Raw genomic sequence first — 20,898 nt, forward strand, 5'->3', positions numbered from 1 at the left:
TGCTTCCCTACAGTCCCGGGGCTGCCTTCCCAGTTGGGCACACTATGCTGCTTGCACTTAAGAGAAGCATGTAACTGCAGATGCAGACACCCAAATCCTAACACTTGCTAATCATTTCCTCTCTTACTAAGCATCACTTCTTTTCCAACTGCCCCTCATGCAACTAACAGCTCTAAAATGAAATCAGTCCTAGAAAATAAAATCCCACACAATAGTGAGACTTTCTAGAATCTTTTTTGACTTCCTGGCTCAGGAAACATTTATCCAAATTCATTAGGTCTAGCACTGTGCATTACTTACAAGGGCTAAGCCTCGTTCCTCGCCCTGGCCTGGGTGAGATGGAGAGAAAGATGGCGCTGGGGCAGTGCTTGACCTATAGGACACCGAGGTCCTAGAGTAGGCTGTGCTCTTGCACTCACAAAGGAGAAGCAGCCAGGCACTGCTGCTAGCTACAGGCACGTGTCTGAGATTTGTTTTCAGCGGAGACTCAATGGGGCAGGTTGGGCGGGCGCTCTGCAATACTGTCATCTCTTCATCTGACCACTGTGATGCTTAATTTTATGCGTCAAAATGGAAGATGCTTTTTGAATAACATTTAAATTAGTAAATAAATGACAAGAAGAGAATGGGAAGGTGTTCCTAGGAGAAGAATGGAGCTCACACGTGGTGAGAGAAACAGAGATCACATTTCCCCTCTTCGTACACACAGCTGGTCAATTGTTTTTGCATTTTTATACTTTTGCGCTAAACTCTAAATCTGACAGTACCATTCCAAGTAAGTAAAACGTAAAAGAAGCATTATAAAATTCAATGTTTCCTTTGGCATTTTCTACAAGTTATAGCAAAATCTGTGCTGAAATGCGGATGCTTTAAAATGTTTTCAAAGAGATCTCTGTCAGGTGGTGACAGGTTTTAGGAAAGAAATACTGATTCTTGGGGAACGGATTCTTGACTGTAAAGTTGCTATATGGCAAGACAAGAGAAATATTTAATTTTACATAGTCTGCTTTGACAGAAAACTAAATTAGATTTAAGGTAAAAGTTAAAATGATTTTGCTCAGACTGTAAATTCATCCTTCCATTACTCATCTTTCATGATCAAAGTGGCATATGTTGTAATCCATCTGGATGAGCAAAAGATCAAAACAAATGACACGAAACAGAAATATATGCAGTGTGCCACATGTTTCTATGATCTGATATTTCTTCAACTTGATGCATTGTAGCTTTTTAATCAATGTATTTATCACTCAACAAAAATACGTAGATTAGAATGGAAATATGGAATGGTAGAGGCAATGATACCATTCAATGTATTGAAAATTTTTGGTTCCTAACACATGTTTCAGGGAAGAATTAAGGAGAATGGCAACAAACACAGTCTCAAAATAATCTGACATGTGCAACCACTATTTAAAAAAAAACAGGATTATACTCAATGACTTGTATTTTTTATTAAACGACTTTTCCAAAGTGACACCTAGCAAGATGCAAGACAGGAAGATGATTAGAACAGAGCAGGGGCTCAGTAGACCCCACACATTCCAAGGACCCAAGGGACTGAGACAGGCAGAGCCACTAGTTCAAGGCCCCAACTTTATCATGCTCACAGCATGACACCTTTCAGGTTCTGTTTGTGACATCTTTTCATGGGGTAGGCACATGGCAGGTGTTTTTAAAGTATTTGTTTGGAGGCCCTGGCCAGTTGGCTCAGTGGTAGAGCATTCAGCCTGGCACATGGATGTCCTGGGTTCAATTCCTGATCAGGGCACACAGAAGAAGTGCCCATCTGTTTCTACACCCTCTCACTTCTCTCTCTCTCTCTCTCTCTCTCTCTCTCTCTCTCTCTTCTTCTCTTGCAGCCATAGCTCAATTGGAGCAAGTTGGCCCTGGGTGCTGAGGATAGCTCTATGGCCTCTGCCTCAGGCACTAAGAATAGCTTAGTTGCTGAGTAGTGGAATAATGCCCCAGCTGGGCATAGCATTGCCCTGTAAGGGGATTGCTGGGCATCGCCCTGTAGTGGGCTTGCTAGATGGATCCCCATCAGGGTGTATGCAGAAGTCTTCCTAACTCCCCTCCTCCCACTTCATAAAAAAAAATACTTGTTTGGTGACAAGCCTCCTAGTTTGAAAAGTTATAATATGGTATATATATATTTTTTGACAGAGACAGAAAGTCAGAAAGAGGGACACATAGGGACAGACAAACAGGAAGGGAGAGAGATGAGAAACATTAATTCTTTGTTGCAGCTCCTTAGTTGTTCAGTGATTGCTTTCTCATATGTGCCTTGACTGAGGGCCTACAGCAGAGCGAGTGACCCATTGCTCAAGCCAGTGACCTTGGGCTCAAGCCAGCGACCATGGAGTCATGTCTATGATCCCATGCTCAAACCAGCAACCCTACGCTCAAGTTGGTAAGCCCATGTTCAAGCCGGAGACTTCAGGGTTTCAAACCTGGGTCCTCCATATCTCAGTCCAACCCCATGCTCTATCCACTGTGCATCACCTAGTCAGGCTATAATATTTGTGAACTACAATTTTTACTGTCTTGAAAATAATCTGATTGCTAACAGAAACCCAGCAGTGCTCCAGATCTACCTCAAGTTATCTGAGTGGAGAATAGTTAATGACCTTGTGTTCCCATTGGTCACAGAAGCTCTGAGGCCAATCAGACCACTACTCTGACTCGTCCATTAACACCTTCATAACAAATGAATCCTGCATTTGGCATGCTTCAAAAGAGAGCAAAGCAGAGTCTAAAGGAAAAGGAACTTGCCTTTATCCCCATTTGGTAATTAAATCTCTTCTAGGATATTTCCTCTAAATTCTCTCTCTGCCTGCTTGAACACTTCCATGACTGAGGAGCTATTCTCCTGCTTTTGTATTCAGACTGAAATAGCCAGTTTTCAATATTAAAAAGTTCTTATGTATAGTACAAAAATTCTATGTCCCTGCACGACTAATTCTGACCTCAGTAATTATACTTAGTCGAATCCCCCTTCCATTACATGATGGGATGTAAGCTCGTGAGGACCAGAAATTCATCTATGTAAAACTCTATCCCTAACTGCTCACTGCTCAAACGTGGTACTCAATAAACTTTTGTTCAATAGATGAATGAATGAATGAATGAATGAAGCCTCAAACACTTTCAAGAAAACAATGATATTTAGTGAAAAAAAATGAGTCAGGAAGCCTGGATTCTAGTTTTACTTCTGCATCTCAAGATCGATAACATCTTGGGGCCTATTTTGATATAAACACTCTAGGGTTTATTTTTCTTTATCTGACAAAGAGGGGTTTGGTTACTTCTAATCTAAATTTTCATCAGACTCTGACATTCGGTGTCCTTTTAAATCTAGGTTAGGTATTCCAGTGCCACATAGAACATATTTGATCCTTTCCCCTAGCTCAGCTTTCCCTAATACTTGTGAAATTATAATTTTATGCAAAAACATTTATTTTCTAAGACATACCTACATATGCTCCTAAAACAAGTTTTTGTAGAAAAAATTGTTTCAAGCCTCTTTGCCTACCAGGGTTGTCTATTTCTTGGAGTACTTTAGATTGTCGGTGGTGCTCTTAAAGTGCAATAATCGGACCTAAACACAACTCTGCTGGCAAGTTCTGAACAGTACAAACTAGAGTAAGCCTATTATCCCACTAGCTTTAAACACTATTTCTTCAACCCAGAAATATTTATTGTGAGGCTGCAACGTGCCAACACTTCTCTGGGCACTGTGAATGTTACCAATGGGAGAGACAAAGCTTTTCTCACAGATGTGCCTTATTTTCAAGTAGGAGCAGCCAGAATAGCTAATTTCATATTGTGATCATTATTAATGAAGTAAATAAAACCAGACAGTAGGATGAAAAGGGGATGGGAGCTGCAGTACTATTAAGACAAACTCAGACAGATGGGTAAGGCCAAACACAAAGATTTAGGTGGAAAGCCCTACAGCTAAAGGGGAACAGTAAATGCGAATCCCTGAGGCAGAAATGAGCTTTGTGCACTCCAAATTGAAGGAAAGCCCATGGTTATCAGCCATAGACAACCCAGAGAAAATGTGTATTACATACAACCTCATTGTAGTGTTTTTCAAGTTTATTGTCTTAGATTTGCCACTCAGGTTAGCCCTGTTACTGAAGGTTCCGCAGAACCAAAGTGAGCGGAGGGACTATCTCTCCAAAAGAAACGACAAATGGCAGTGAAATTATGAACATTTGCAGAGGAGAAAAGGGAGCAGGCACAGAGGAAGGCACAATATATAAATAAAGCTAAATATGCTGTAAAGTAAGCAGGAGGTTGAACCCAGGTGGAGCTTGAGAAACTAAGAGTAAAGAAAAAAAGAATGAGAAGGTCAGTGAATGACTGAATGGACCAAGTAAAGACTTAAAAACAGTCTTTGCCCTTGTATTTTTAAAGTATATGTTCTCCACAGTAAGAGATATTGGAGAGCTACTATATTGAAAGGTCTAGGGCAGGGGTCCCCAAACTATGGCCCCCTGAGGCCATTTATCCGTCTGGCCCCTGCCACACTTCTGGAAGGGGCACCTCTTTCATTGGTGGTCAGTCAGAGGAGCACATTGACCATCTCATTAGCCAAAAGCAGACCCATAGTTCTCATTGAAATACTGGTCAGTTTGTTGATTTAAATTTACTTGTTCTTTATTTTAAATATTGTATTTGTTCCCGTTTTGTTTTTTTTACTTTAAAATAAGATATGTGCAGTGTGCATAGGGATTTTTTATAGGTTTTTTTTATATAGTCCGGCCCTCCAACAGTCTGAGGAACAGTGAACTGGCCCCCTGTGTAAAAAGTTTGGGGAACCTTGGTCTAGGGGCTAGATGCGAAGACCTAGTCTCTTAAGAAATTATCTAACATTACTGAGCCTTCCAAGTACAATACATTTTAAGAAGTATGTGTACCTCTTGCACTGTCATTCAAAATATTATAAAAAGAATAAAATATTGATATAAATTAGTCAAAGGAAAGAGCCCTGTCAAAAGAATTTTGCAATCTGCATTTGAAATTGCTCAATTTTTAAAAGTTAAAGTTTTTTACTCTTTACTTTTAAGTATTAAGTGTATGTTATAAGAAATATTTGCACTTAAAATGTCTTAAATATATGTTTTAAGAGCTCTATTAGATATAGAAATCTAAGGGGCTCAATTTAGAAGAATCAGAATTAGTCACTATCAGTGTAATTGTTATGGTTGTAAAGTTAATTTAGCAGCTGAAATTAACCAATCTAGCAATGGCACAGATGATTTCTATATGTAAATGTAGTATCAAAATAGATTGTTGTCTCCTCCAAAAAATAGTGTGGCAAGCATAAAATCTGCATTTAACCTCTTCAGATACTATCAGAACAAGCTGTACAAATTTAACAAGTGTCAAATCTCCAGAATAGAAAATATGAGCATTATTTTAAAGAAATTACATTAGTTTTCTATGGCTGCATAATAAACCACCACAAAATTTAAAACCACACCCATTTATTTAGCTCATAATTCTGTGAAGTTGTTACTTAGGCCTGGATCAGACTCAAACAACCTTGACAAGGCTTAGCCATACATCTGCAGTCAGCTGGGTACTGGTTGGTCTCCGACAGCCTGACTCACATGTCTAGTGACTATCTGTTGTTTGGGGACAACGGGAGTGACTGGGCATCATTTCACTCACCATCCCATAGTTACTTTGGCTTCAACCACTTTGCAAAAGAAGAAAGAGGCCAAATGCTAATATACAAGTATATTTCAAGGCTCAGCTTGTATAGTTTTTCCTACCCTCCCATTGACCAAAAAAGTCACATAACCAAGTCCGGAAACATTATTGGGAGACATTACCAAAGGCGTTGAATACAGGGAGACAAAAATAAATAGGAGTCATTACCGTGATTAATCCACCATAGCCACACAGAGTAAATGCCCTAGCAAAAATAAATCTTCATATTAGAAAAATGACAAGGATCTATTGCAAGAAATAGCAAATAAAGGTTCTGAGAAAGATAACGAGAAATTAGATTTTATGCTGCATTAAGACAGATTATGTCCCTCTTGTTTACCACTGCATCTTTCCGTACCCAGGCCCGTGTGTGTGGCTGTTCTTGGCATTACTAAAAGTCTGTAAATAAATGAACAATTTATAATGGAAGTGAGTTTTCCTCTAGAAGATCTAGATGCTAAAACATACCTTCTGCATTGCTCAGTGAGAAGAAGCCAGGTAATGTAGTGGTTTTAACAGAACCTTTGGAGTCAGACTGCCAAGGTTTTCAGCCAGGCTTTGCTTCTTAGTATTTGTGCATTCTTGGAAAAGGTACCACACCTTTCTGGGCCCAAATTTCCTGAACCATAAAATGAAGATAATGATGGTATCCATTTGTGTTTCTTTTAAACATGGCTTCTAGTTATTTGACTTGAATTGCTTTAAGAAGTAGGGTCTGTGACACCTTCTGAATGAAGCAGGCTGTGACTGTTTCAACCAATAGAATCTAGTGAGACTAATGCTGCACGACTTCTAAGACATGGTCATAAAAGGGTGTGCACCTTCTGCCTTGATTGTTGGAGCACTTGTTATTTGAAGCCTGAACCTCAATTTGAAAAATTTGACTACCCTAGGATCACCAGGCTGGGAAGAAGACAAAGGACACAAAAGGGCCGTATGCAGTGTTCCAGTGGGCAGTCTTATTCTTGGAGTCACGTTAACTCACAGACTGGAAGAGTGAGTGAACAAACCATCAGCCTGTTCAGCTTACCACTGTTGAGTTATACTCTTTTCAACCTTCTCATCTTTCCTACAGAGGCCCCAGGCATCAGGAGCAGGGAATCCTGCTGCACTGCTACGCCCAGCCCAGCAAGGCTGTCTGAATTTCCAACCCATGCAATTCGTGAGCATAAGACTCAGTTGTAAGCCGCTGCATTTGGAAATAATGTGTTATATAGCAATAATAACTATAACAGAAACATGGTGCCTGGAAGAAAGTTGCTACCATAAAAACACAAAACGTGTGCCTCGGCTTTGGGGCAGGTATCAGGAAGAAGCTAGAAGGATCCTGTGATGGTTGATTTTATGTATCCACCAGACGAGGGCCACAGCATGCCCAGATATTGGGCCAAACGTCATTCTGAATGTGCATGTGAAGGTATTTCTAGATGACATTACCATCTGAATCATTCAACTAAATAAAGCAGATTGCCCTCCTTAATGTAGGTGGCCTCCATCCAATCAATTAAAAGACCTGAATAGAACAAAAGGCTGAGTGAAAAAGAACTCCTCTTTTCTCCTGTCTGACCACTTGAGCTGAGGCATAGATCTTTTCCTGCCTTCAGATTCGACTGAAAAAAATTGGCTTTTTGGGAATCTCAAGCATGCTGAATTTCAGACTGGTACTTTCATAACTGTCTCTAGCTTTCCAGCAGATTTTAGTAATTCTCTGCCCTTCTAATCATCTGAGCTAGTTCCTTTATATATATGATATACATCATATATCTATTTATTTATTTATTTATTTACATATCTCTCCTGTCTCTTCTATCATCTATCTATCTATCTATCTATCTATCTATCTATCTATCATCTATTTATCTATATATCTATCTATCTAAAGAATTTTGATTACTCCAGACTTGAGGAGACTGTTAGTGAAGAAGTTGAAAGACCTCAGGTACTGGTGATCAAGGATGGAAAATTTAGAAAAAGCTGCTATTGGAGGTTGAAATAAGGGCTGACCATTGTCAGCAGCAGAAATATTGACAATGCTCTCACTAATGATGAAAAAAAATAGCTAAGTGGATTTGCAGGCTGTATATGATAAGATACAAATGTAGAAACAAGCTGAAAGGAAAACTTGGGTTTTTAAGCAGAACTTTAAAAAATAATAAAGGCTAGAAGACTTGCTCCTGTTATTTAAGTATAAAACTATTTCTTTATCCCCAAACTCTCTTCACAGAAAAGTCTCAAATTAGGAAAATGTCTCAGGGCAAATATGAAAGCCTGACTCCTCTCAGGTAAACATCTCAGGGTAAGATGAAGTCAAAGGAATCACTATACAAACTCTTCATTAAGGGCTTCATAAAACTGGACATGGTACCTCATAAACTTTTAAAGAGATGAAAGTCATCTAAGGATCTTAAGAGCATCCCTCACGAGTGAGTCCCTTCTATTAAACACTAGAGATTCTGAGAATACTAAGAGCTGTCTCTCCAGCAGCGTTATGGGAAGCTAATGCAGTTGAGTTTTTCTCAAAAAGAATTGTGCATATGACTTTTCTCTAATTAAGTGGATTATAAATCAAAATGTAGGAAACCCACAAAATGTTTATAGAAATTTGTCAACTTTGATTGAAAGAGTCAAGCAGTCCAAAATAAAAAGAGGCCATTGGGGCCCTGGCTGGTTTGCTCAGTGGTAGAGCATCAGACTGGTGTGTAGGAGTCCCGGGTTTGATTACCGGTCAGGGCACATAGGAGAAGTGCCTATCTGCTTCTCCACCCCTCCCCCTCTCCTTCCTCTCTGTCTCTCTCTTCCCCTCCCGCAGCCAAGGCTCCATTGGAACAAAGTTGGCCAGGCTCTGAGGATGACTCCATGGCCTCTGCCTCAGGCTCTAGAATGGCTCTGGTTACAACAGAGCAATGCCCCAGATGGGCAGAGCATCACCCCCTGGTGGGCATGCCGGGTGGATCCCGGTCGGGCACATGCAGGAGTCTGTCTGGCTGCCTCCCCGTTTCCAACTTCAGAGAAAAAAAAAAGAGGCCATTGGACTTGCCACCTTTTTGGAAGCAGAAAGCAAATATGAGAGGACTTCTCATTTGAAGAACAGATCTATCTCATGGAAAAGAAAGAACAAAGGAAAGAGAATAGCCAAGAGTCAGACGGCAGAACCAAGAGCCTCAGAAAACTGCCTTTGGGAAATAGAAAGAAAGTCGTCAAAGAACTCACAACCAGCACCCAGCTGAATTTTAGAATTGCTATGGACCAGTGACTGCTCTGTGTCTCTTATTTCTCTCCTTTTTTTTAAACAGGAGTGTGTGTGGAAGTTTTCAACAATTTTATGTTAAGTGTATAGTGGACAGATAACCTGTCTATTTTTAGAGTTCTTCAGATTGAACACAATCATACTAGAAGAACTGCACCCAAGAAGCCTGCCTCATCTGTAACCATAAAGTTTAAGTAACAAAGTCCTGGGCTCGTAGTTGATGACACAATGGCTTGAAACTTGAGGGAGGTTAATAACTGTATTTTGCACCCCGGAATGCAAAGGAAGAAATTATTTTTGGCTACAGGTGAACTATAGTCATTTTAAACTATGAGCCTAGAATTATTAGATGTGACTTTCTCACATCTGGGTAGGAATATAAACAACTAAAAGACTACTGCCTGAGTGATGCTGGTTGGTTTCTGAGGCTGGATCGTAAAAACAATGCTGTTTCTAATTTGTTTGTTGGAAAACTCACACTTGGAACCTTGTGCCTCCGTTAAGAATTCTGACTACCCTCAAGTACCATGCTGTGCAGATACAAAGAGTGGTGATACATAGCTTATTCAGTTGGCAGTCCTAGTCTATCCATCCCAATTCAGGTGCCTAACATTTGAGTGAATTTGCCTTCAGATCATTCTAGTTCCATGCATTTGTGTCACCTCAAAGCCACAAACTTGTAGAAACAGCCACACACAGTAAAACATCTCACTGTACTGTCCAGTTCCTGATTACAGAATTCATGAGCATTATGAAATGTTGGCTTTAGCCCATTAAGCTTTGGGCAATTTATGCACAGAAAATAGCAGCTGGAATACAATCTCATAGAGAAGCTGTGAGTTATCATAGAAAGTACATTAAACAATTTTTGTGGCCCTGGCCGGTTGGCTCAGCGGTAGAGCGTCGGCCTAGCGTGCGGAGGACCCGGGTTCGATTCCCGGCCAGGGCACATAGGAGAAGCGCCCATTTGCTTCTCCACCCCTCCGCCGCGCCTTCCTCTCTGTCTCTCTCTTCCCCTCCCGCAGCCAAGGCTCCATTGGAGCAAAAGATGGCCCGGGCGCTGGGGATGGCTCTGTGGCCTCTGCCCCAGGCGCTAGAGTGGCTCTGGTCGCAATATGGCGACACCCAGGAGGGTCGCAACATGGCGACGCCCAGGATGGGCAGAGCATCGCCCCCTGGTGGGCAGAGCGTCGCCCCCTGGTGGGCGTGCCGGGTGGATCCCGGTCGGGCGCATGCGGGAGTCTGTCTGACTGTCTCTCCCTGTTTCCAGCTTCAGAAAAATGAAAGAAAAAAAAAAACAAAAAAAAAAAAAACAATTCTTGTAGGTGTTCAATGATTATTAGTTAGACTAATAATGATTATAACTATATTAAATATATGCTTCATATATTAGTTTAGTGTCAGGATTAGATAAAAAGCTGCCTTTATTCTTCATAGCATATTTATTTAGCAGGTTGGACAAAGAGATTACCTGTTAATTGCCATAAATGTATATATGAAAAATTCAGCAAAAGAGGAAAATCTAATTAATAGCTGAAATTTAGCCAGCCACATTCCGGGTCATTAAGCCAAGATGTCTACAATTTTAAACACCTGGGGGGAAATGGTCATATCCTTTATTGATATTACACAAAGGCAGAGTGACTGACCCTTGTTAAATATCATCTATCATGTTATCCAGTCTATCTAAATGAACTCCCAAGTCTCATATTCATATTATGCCAATTTAAATTCAGTTTAGTGGCTTTTTCTTAGGCATTTCTACTCTCGAAGCCCTTTAATTGATATTGCAAGCATTGATGTCCCCAAAGACAATCAGAAGAAAACTTTTCACAGAGCAATTCATTTCAAATTGAACCATCCAGTAGCTCAGGTAAATGCTATAAGTTCAACAGTTATAATGAAGTCATCATTGTGCAGTTGAAGACCAGTTTAAAGCTGTTCAGCATAATGTTATTTTATTAAATATTATTGTGATTTAGAAAAATGAAAAAAATGGTGGTATTTCCTTCAGTACTCAAATATTCACAAAATAATCCTGTGCACGTAATTTCAACAAACTTTTCTATTAAGTATCATTGGCTATTTTAGTTTTCCATAGTATGGTCTGTGTTTTATAATACCTAAGAGTACGTTAAAAAAAAAAAAAGAAAAAGAAGAGGCAATTAGGACATTTCTACCATATAGATGAAGAAAGTAAAAAAAAATGATCAAAGTAAGATATTTACAATATTCAAACTTAAAAGTCCATAAAGTGTTAAAAATATTAATTCAGGGAAAGAACACTTGTCAATGTGCATTTGGAACAGAAGAGAAAGATAACATGGATTTCTCTAAAAAATTCTTGATTGAGTAGCTGCGGGATTGGCAACAACAAAATAAAAGACATAGGTTAGGTTTCACCTATCTAAGACAAATAGACACGGTCTATACCCATAGAGGTCAGAGAGTTGGCAAAGTTTTACAGTAATGAGTTTGCTTTTTATTTTCATGATTTTATCATCATTATTATAAAAAGCTCAATCTTATGATGCCATGCGACCTTAAATATTTCATCATTTCATTATTAATGGAAGTGATTAATTTATTAGTCATAGTCACTACAAATAAAATACGTTGATGAAAAATATAGTCAACATAGGGAATTAATTTCTTTAGTACTTTCATTTATCAACAATTTAATGGTGTTTATTTTGTCTCAGTGAATCTCCTAGCACTTTGTAAATACCAATTTAATTTAATTCTTACAACTTTATGAGGTAGTCCTCACATTTGTCCCTCTTTTTTTTGTGACAGAGACAGAGGGAGGGACAGATAGGGACAGACAGACAGGAAAGGAGAGAGATGAGAAGCATCAATTCTTTGTTGCGGCACCTTAGTTGTTCATCGATTGCTTTCTCATATGTGCCTTGAGTGGGGAGCTACTGAAGACCGAGTGACCTCTTGCTCAAGCCAGCAACCCCATGCTCAAGCTGGTGGGCCTTGCTCAAACCAGATGAGCCTGCACTCAAGCTGGCAACCTCGGGGTTTTAAATCTGAGCCCTCCGCATCCCAGTCCGACACTCTATCCACTGTGCCACCACCTGGTCAGGCTTGTCACTCTTTTACACATAAACTGAGGCCCAGAAATATTAACTAATCTTACTAAGGTCCCACAGCTAAGAAGTAGCAAAGCTCAGATCTGTACCCAATTATCCTTCCTTCAGGAACATGATTTTAACTGTCTCACTCTGCTGCCTCTAAGTATAGTCCTGTAACAAGCAAGAGATTCCTTCTAAATCTAAAGCAGGAAGGTAATATTCTATCTACTCCTATTGTACACCAAACAGAATGCCTGAGTCAGACAATAACAATGATAATCAAAGGTGAAATCTTTGTGTACTATAATTGACTGTGTACAGAAATCACTTCTTCCAGAACTTGTATGAACTGCAGTAGTAGTTTCACAGTAAACTATTGTCATATATAGACAGTAAGTTTTTTTACTTATTTATTTATTTAAACTTTTTATTAAAGTGAGAGGCAGAGATGCAGAGAGAAACTCCTGTATGTGCCCCAACTACGATCCACTTGGCAAGCCCTACCAGGTGATGCTCTGCCTTGCTGGGCCACAGCTCTGTTGCTCAGCTATTAAGCTATTTAGCGCCTGATGCCAAGGCCATGGAGCTATCCTCAGTGCCCAGGGCCAACTTTGCTCAAATCATTTGGGCCATGTCTGCAGGAGGGAGGGAGGGAGAGAGAGAGGGGGGGGAAAGAAGAGTGGAGAAGCAGATGGTCACTTCTCTTGTGTTCCCTGACTGGGAATCGAACATGGGACTTCCACATGCCAGGTCAACGCTCTACCACTGAGCCAATCAGCCAGAGCTAACAGTAGTCTTAGACTAAAATAAAACATGTGGCTAGAATTTAAATTTTTAAAGCTTTTAAAATATAACAATAACAAATATTGTATTTTATAAGTTTATGAAAATGAATTTCGATTAAATTTAGAAAGTAAAACTGTGTTATGGATCTAAGTCTGTGCAAGCCATACAACTTTCAGTCAGTAAACATTCATAGCCATAGACGACTGTATGGAACTGGTTTAGGAGTAAGCCTGTTTAGATTTATAGGTAGGAATAATTACTATCTCTAAAAAAAAATGATCATTTGTTAAAACATGGAGCTGATGTCTCACTTAACAAATGTTTGCTCTCTGTATTTGACACATAAGCTTTTCTGTACCCTGCAGCATTGCATGTCTAATGATTTCCTGGTGCCAAAATTTATTTCCTAAGAAACTTTCTTTTTCATGTTGTCATAAAAAGGACAAATCCTAAAGAATTCAACGTGTCCCTTTGTATTAAAAGAAGTGTATTCTTCGGCAGTGCTTGGGTGAAAGTGATTTCTTTGCAACTGTCCTCTTTGTCTTCCATATCTAGACTTGCACAATTTGATGAATAGAATAATCAGTGTGAAAAGTCAGAGGCCGAAAGCCAAAGTCAGACACCTAGCACCCAGATGCACCCTGTTCTTGTCTTAGGTCTCCTTTTCACTCATTTTAGGAGCAAAGTCTTATCACCAGTTCAACCCTCGTGTCATACCTATTTCAATTATTTAACAGGGTCGCAGAGACAGGGAAGAGAATGAGGATTGAATAGATGTCATTTCTCATCCGCCGCTAAAGGTTATGAAGGCCGCTGCAAGTGGCTCAGAGTGATATTTCGAGGAATGAGCTGAGAAAAGCAGCGCTCAGACTGCGATCCCCCCTTCGGCAGAATCTTTCATTGCAGGCTTCTAAATCCATTCTGGTATCATTGGCTCCCCTTGTACTGCAAACACTTGAATCGAATGTTGGCTAATCAGCAAGTTCTAAAAATCCTGATTAATAAAATATGTGTAGCCGCATCTGCTCCTTCCATGCTCAAGGCACTTCCACATCAAGATTTGTGTTCAAGTCCCAATGCTATAGAAATGTTCACCTGAAACCTGTGTACTCTTATGATCAATGTCACCGTGTTAAAGTTAATTTTCTAAATAAAATTTAAAAATTAAAAAAATAAGATTTTTGTTCAACAGTCTTTCAAACACGATGAATATACTGAGTCTTATCAAATCATCTATGAATACATAATATATATTTTTTGAAATTCACACCACGGATGGAGTTTTAACAATCTAACTGCCTAAGTGAGCCCACAGTTTAAAAAATACTGACCAGGGTGTACCAGCAATTACTAGTTGTTTTAAATTTAGTAGTCAATAAATGTGTTATTCAGTCTTACTTACTAATACAATTATCCACAACATCTGTTTAAACAAGTAAAATTAATGTGAATTATGTTAATTTCAAAGTTGAAAGCCAATAATAATATGGAAATTTGCTGGTTTTCATTACACAGAAGTATCTTAATACTATTAGCATACTCAGTGGAATTCACTCTAAATACATGGGATTCTAATACTCAATTTAGACTCAGGAGAGTAATTGGAAAGTGCTTTTCTGGAAAAATGAAAAAGAGAATTAGCCTTTCTACCCTGTGGTACTCTCCCCATAGGGTTAGATGCGCACCTGCTAAAGTTGTATTTCATTTGGTTAATACAGAGCATTCTGGGTAAATGTGCACAGGTTATTCGTAAATTAATATTTGTGATTGCTTTACCTGAATCCTAGATATTTTCATTCTCAGAAGTCAGTTGTTTGCACAGTAACAAAGCAGGGAACTGTTGTAACTACACTTTGGCAAAGAAGAATCATTTAGAGCTTTCTTATGTTACAAAGTGATATAATATCCAACCAAAAGAAACAGCTTAAACAATAAAGAATACATATTGAATCACTTCACTGGAAAGTTGTTTGATTTTGAACAAGGGTTGGTTTCAAGCAAAGACTGACTAAGTTGCTCAACCAACATCACTCAGAATTCATTTGTCCTTTCCCTCTCTGCCCTGCCTATTTCCAAGTCAGCTTCAGCATCAAGAGTCCCTCTGGTTTCCCTGAAACTCCAGTCTTCTCCTTTACAACACCCAGATCCAAACCTCATGTCCTTACACAAACCACTCAGAAGAAGAGAGCAAGTCTATTCTAGAGATTCCTGAACCAAAAAGTCTTTTTTTCCCCCAAAATCCAAAAAGTTCAATGGGTGCCATTGATTCTGATGGAGTTATGTAACCATTCCTGAACCAATTACTATGTCAGAGAAAATTATGACATACTGACTGATTTAAGCAAATCAAGGCTCACTCTAAAACATGTGGCTGAGAATGGGTAGGGTTGGTTCTCTGACACTGTTACCAGAAGGAAGATTAAGTGATTAAATCCTCACTACTCAGTTCTATTCCGCCTGAGCCAAATACAGTGAATCCTCACGTAACATTGTTGGTAGGTTCTGTGACTTAGTGAAGAGGTAATGAAACCAATTTTACCACAGGCTAATTGATATAAACAAGAGTTAAGTTCCTATGACATCTTATCAATGTTAAAATGTTATAACAAAATGACATTGAATGAAACAATGTTATTCCAGGACTGACTGGAATATGCCTTTGAAGACAATCATAACCTTTGTATACCCAGAGCTCAGCATGACCACAAGGTCATGTTCAAAACATAACAGAAGAAAACAAAATGCTCTTATTTTTGAAATGAGATATAGTAGTAGATATAGTTGTTTTCTATATTTACTAGCAAATACACTTTTCTCTTTAGAGGACAAGCTGAAGAGATTAGGTGACTAACCAAAGGCTAGAAGTCTTTGGTAAAGCCAAGACTCCATTTCAGGTATCCTGAATCTGACTCAGTCCAATTTTCTCTCTAAATAGTTTTGTCCATTAATTTTTTAGGGTGTTGATTTATATTTTACCTTATTTCCTAAATTTTAATAAAACTCATTCTAGTTATGTTCTATAACTAGAACCCATTTTATATCCAGCTTGATGCTTTAAGTCATGGGCAGATAACGGTAACAAGAAATCCAAACTCCACCCTCATTGAGTAGTTAGCAGTTTTGAGGGTTATAGAGTTCTTTTAGATTTGGGGATTATAATTCTGTTCCTTGAAAAGAACTTACCAAGTGCAATAATAATAGAAAGAGCACTAGACTGGCAGTCAGTACGCCTGTTATAGTTGTCTTTACTATAAGTAGTGGTGTGACACTGGCTAGTTATTCTCTGTGTTTCCATTGTGGAATGCAGATAAAAAACTTGTAAAAAAAAAAAACCTCTGATTTTGAGATTCTTTGATTCTATAACTCTTGCTTAAGAACGTGTAAAGAAACACATAAAATTTGAAATTAGATTAGCTCATCTTAAATTAGGCTCTGGCCCTGAGATTAAATATGTTTTTTAGTTTTTATGATTTTTTTTACTAAAAAAATTTTTTAATTTATAGAATTAATAAATCTATTACTTATCTACAATGTTTAAAATGACGAATAAATATCAAACAGCCATCTTATCTTTTTCCAAATCGTTGAAGTTCATAAACGGATTGTCAATGAACAGGTCAGCAGCTACTGTGAGTAAGGAAAGGGGGCCTATTGGACTACCATTGGAAAGGCAAGTCGAAGACCTTGAAAAGAATAGTCCAGAAAAAGGGGTGGAGAGTTAACATACTTTTTTGGAAAAAAGGAGATAAACTGAATAACTATCATAAAATCATGAAGGCAGTAGAGGAAAATGTACATATAAACAAAAATGGGTTTATTGGGGTTTTTTCTCCTCCTCCCTCTTCCCCGATACTTTTTAAAGCATGGCTGGCACGCTCTATCAGTTTGCGAGTGAGGAAAGGGGAGAAGGAAAGGTCTCATGCCTCTTTCTCCTCTGATGTCACTCCCATGGTCCACTTCCCAACTCCGTGCACACAGCGCACAGCAGCAGGCCGTAAGGTGGCAGCAAGTGTCCTTGGTTGGATCAGTGCTTCCCCTGCATATCTGAAATACAGTAGGTTTTAGGCACATCTGCTTGTCAATCCCAGAGGTATGAAAATATGGGCTGGACATTGGCTAAATACTGAAATTTACACAATCTTAATATCTAGTTATAGAGTGTGAAATTATAGAGTGTGACCTCGAGAGTTCTAAGAATTTGATTACTCTTGTAAGAGACAAATGTTTATCATAGGCCTGGATCCCTGATGTGAATTAATTGCAGCCTAATAAATGCTGTTGACATAGCTAAAGAAAAGAAGGAAAAAAAAGTGGATTAACAGAAGCAAAGTGACCCACTTAGAAAAGTAGTCAAATGAGATTGAAAGAAACTAAACTGATCAATCTCTGTTCTCAACTAGAGAAGGAGAGCTCTGGAGTGACCCAGAGCTACGGACCTTCTTAGGGAGTTGTTTTCCTCCACGGTCTTCCCAACGATGGGGACTTCCCAAGGTGTAGATGAGCAATCATAACCCCAAACCATTTAATTTTCTGCAATGATTCCACACTACAAAGGAAATTCAAATTCTTAATTCTTTTTCTCAAACTTTCCTTGAGCATTTCATCACTGAAAAATATTATCTCCAGGTATAAATTAATAAATTTGACTAGCTGCATTATATATAAATCTTTCATAACATTGATTAGTCTATCCATTTCACAAGAGATTGATTATGTAATAATCAAGTGGTGCTAACAAAGTCTTGTCTCTGGATTCAGGTTTGAGGCACTACCCTTTAACTGTCCAAACAACCTCTAGAGCCTATGTCTCCAGAAGATAAATGCATCCTTCATCTAAATATGAATACTAGCCAGATCCAAACTGGATGTAATATGCTATTTTATTTTTGCACTTCTGGGATTATTAAGCAAATATATAAATAATTTTAATATAATGCCATGCAAAAGATGTCAAGTGCACTTTCATTATGAAGCTTGGAGTTAGAATTATTTTTTTTAATTTTAATGTTATTAGTTTTTACATCTTATACCTTTTGAAGTACAATAACAGTTAATAAATGGTTTATATATAGTCTTTGTATTCCTTAAAAATCATAAAAACTAGATATAAAGTTTGTTGGTTAATATATTCAAGAGCCTCTAAGTTTCTAATGGAAAAAATTAAATTTGTTCACATTTAAGTAAGCAAATCCTTAATTTTGAACTTAGATCATTTGCTCTATGTGAGTATGTATTATTTCAACAACTTTAAGACAAGCATTACACATTTAAAAAACTCCAAAGGAGGATGTGTTTTATTTGTTCAATCAGAAAAATCCATATGTGTACTAGATGGTCTACATTTCTTTAGAATCAACATTTGTCCTAAACAGATTCTTCTTGTTTTCCAACACACAAGGTGTATGTTGTTTAATTTATCCACTTTTAATGGCATCTGTAACTGTTTTAGGATATTCATTTAATTCCTCAAAAAAAGGGATTTAATAATCTCTTTAATAAGATGTAATAATATGTCTCAAGCAAACTACTAAAGAGAAACATTTCACTCCATCCATAGAAAACCAGAGATATTTGAAATCTGAAAAGTAGTTCCCTTTCTTAGAACTATGTCTCTTTTTAAAAATAATATGTAGGCTGGAAGCTCCTTTTCTTTCTCCCATATTTAACCTAATTATCTTTTAAGAATGCTCACTGACTCACCTTGTAACATACTGAAGTGTGTTTGCCCCTGAAAGAAATGAAGCTATTCACAAAATAAGTACTTCTTTAAAATATTTGTGAGGATGTCTGGAAATGTGGCTTAACATCAATATCTGAATAAAGATTATGGCTATTTTTATTAGAGCTACAATAATTTCATTATTATTTCTATCATAAAAAAGAAAAGATTGTTTGATTTTTTTTCAGAAGTCACATACGCCAGCCATCCCAGCTTTATCTGATTCATCACCAAGTAGACATCAACAGCAGGAGATTACTGGTGGTGACAGATGCCAAAGAAGGAGGGGACCTTGACAAGAAATACTGTTTTCATTTCCAAACATCCTTCAAATGCTGATCATTTCAGATAACAAAGTTGCCACTCAATGTCATCTTCTAAAGTTTCCTTCAAAACTATCTTAAATTCAACCACAGAATCTAGACGATGAGTAAGGACAGCGATGTGTAACATTTATAAATCTGCTTTTAGCAACTCTGAACCTATTTTGAGAAATGGTCAGTGTCCTCCACTCGCCACCTTCTGCTAATAAACTCAACAGCTCCTTAATGTTCTAATCATCCCATTACCAAGTCAAAGAGAAGACATAGCTAAGAGAATTTTTTAACTAATAATGAGCTGATAAGTGTCCTGACTCTACAAGGATTTTTTCATTCTTAGAAACTCCAGAAATACCCAATGTTCCTATAGCAGAGCAATCACTAAGGAAAAAGTATCTTTCACACTAAAGTAGTCAAACAACTCTCCAGAACGTTTTTACAAATTCTAGCCACACAAACATCTTGTTGGTCTTCAATGATATTTCACGCTCAGCTCAGATGAAGTACAAAGAGGCTATAAATGTTTGTTCTGATACAAAACATGTTTAGGTTTATTACTCTCTTCCTCTCTGTACGCCTTGACACTCACTCCATTTCTTTTGATGGTTTGTTTTGCTTGGTCTTGTTTTTGTTTTTTTGCCTCCTCTGTCCTAGTACCCATTCTTTAGATAAAAAGATTAACATACAGAACTGGAGGCCGGGAAAGCTCATTTTCTACAAAGCTATTAGACCTGAGGACTAGATAACAGTAAAAAGACAAGAGGGTTATGGTACCTGGCAGTCTACCTCAAGTTTCGTTTAAGTGAACACAACCTTTATATTTTTGCCTATTATCCTTGTTCTGCTCAGTCCCTTTCCCAAAACACGTGGAAGTAAGTTTCCAGCATCTGATCCTTCAGGCAGTTTAACTTAGAATAGCAGCTGCTAAATTTCACTGTAAAATAAGGTCTGAATGTAATAAGTTGAATATTATATTTCTTTAACCCATGTAAGTTTCAAATAATGTTTTGTTTTGTTTTGTTTGTTTGTTTATGAAAAAAAATGAACATGACACCAAACAAAAGTATTCAATAATATGCTTGCATGCACAGACACTGGGGATGTCTGTGGAAAGCAATGGATCTTCTGAGGCAGTGAATGTCTTCTTAATTCATGTTCTAGATTCAGTGACACAGCTGTCTTATAGTTCTGGGTTTTTTTGTCACTTTAAGAAAGTCATTTTCAAACATTCTAGCTTAATGAATAGTGAGAAAAAGTAGCAAATGTCAACAGTCCCACTGTCTGAAAATGGACAACAGCAATGACCACAGCCAACGGGATGGCTGGGTTTTGCCTTGTGAGCCACAAAAGTCCAAAGTGACTCTGTACACTGTTTTAAAAAAAAAAGAGGCAAAAGTTTTTGTCAAGCAGCAAGTGTCCTTACGGATTCAATTCCTTTCTTCATTCAGAAAATAGAGGCTACATTTAATATGTCCCTGTTGGTTACAAATGACTCCTTTCCAATCCACTGTCACACACGGAGAGCAGGAGTCTGGCTGCTCTTAAGCCTCAGAACCACATCTTGTGGCTCAAAGAGCAGCCTTGGCCACAGTTGGCTCGGCTGTCCTATTTTATTAAATCAAACCTCCTCTTACCTCGACTTCCTTGTTCTTCTCTTTGTTCCTGCCCATTGTACTTCTCCCATTGCTGGCAGTCTCCCGTGCTGGGGTTACGGAAATCTGGTGGAGGGGCATACTGGCAGGGCTGCAGGTTGCCAGTCCCTGACTGGAGGCCTTATCTCTTCACTCGCCCTGAGTAGCCCACCTGCACAATTGTTCATATCCTTGCTTTGTCAAGCTCAGTTCTAAACAAAAAAGGGAAAAATAGTGTGTAAGACACTGTGCAGCAGAAGCCAGGGTATCTGGCCAAAATGTCACACTGGAAGGGAGTCTCAAAGAAATGCAAGAGCAAATAATCCAGGGAGAGTTGTCTCTCAGCAAGATGATTCACTGCAAGTCATAACTGCACTGCTTTGTCACT

The 20,898-nt window shown here is 38.4% G+C and overlaps 1 protein-coding gene across 2 annotated transcripts in view; it reads right to left on the bottom strand.

Moving 5' to 3' along the window:
* MARCHF1 (membrane associated ring-CH-type finger 1) overlaps positions 1–20,591 on the bottom strand; it is a 459,926-nt gene extending 439,335 nt beyond the window's left edge. For both annotated transcript variants that reach the window (XM_066280136.1, XM_066280125.1), the window contains exon 1: positions 20,514–20,591. The gene's annotated coding sequence lies outside the window, so the exon portion shown is untranslated. The remainder of the gene's footprint in view (positions 1–20,513) is intronic.
* Positions 20,592–20,898: the final 307 nt, after the last annotated feature.

This window comes from Saccopteryx bilineata, chromosome 1, assembly GCF_036850765.1.
Source record: "Saccopteryx bilineata isolate mSacBil1 chromosome 1, mSacBil1_pri_phased_curated, whole genome shotgun sequence".
Classification (NCBI taxonomy): Eukaryota; Metazoa; Chordata; class Mammalia; order Chiroptera; family Emballonuridae; genus Saccopteryx; species Saccopteryx bilineata.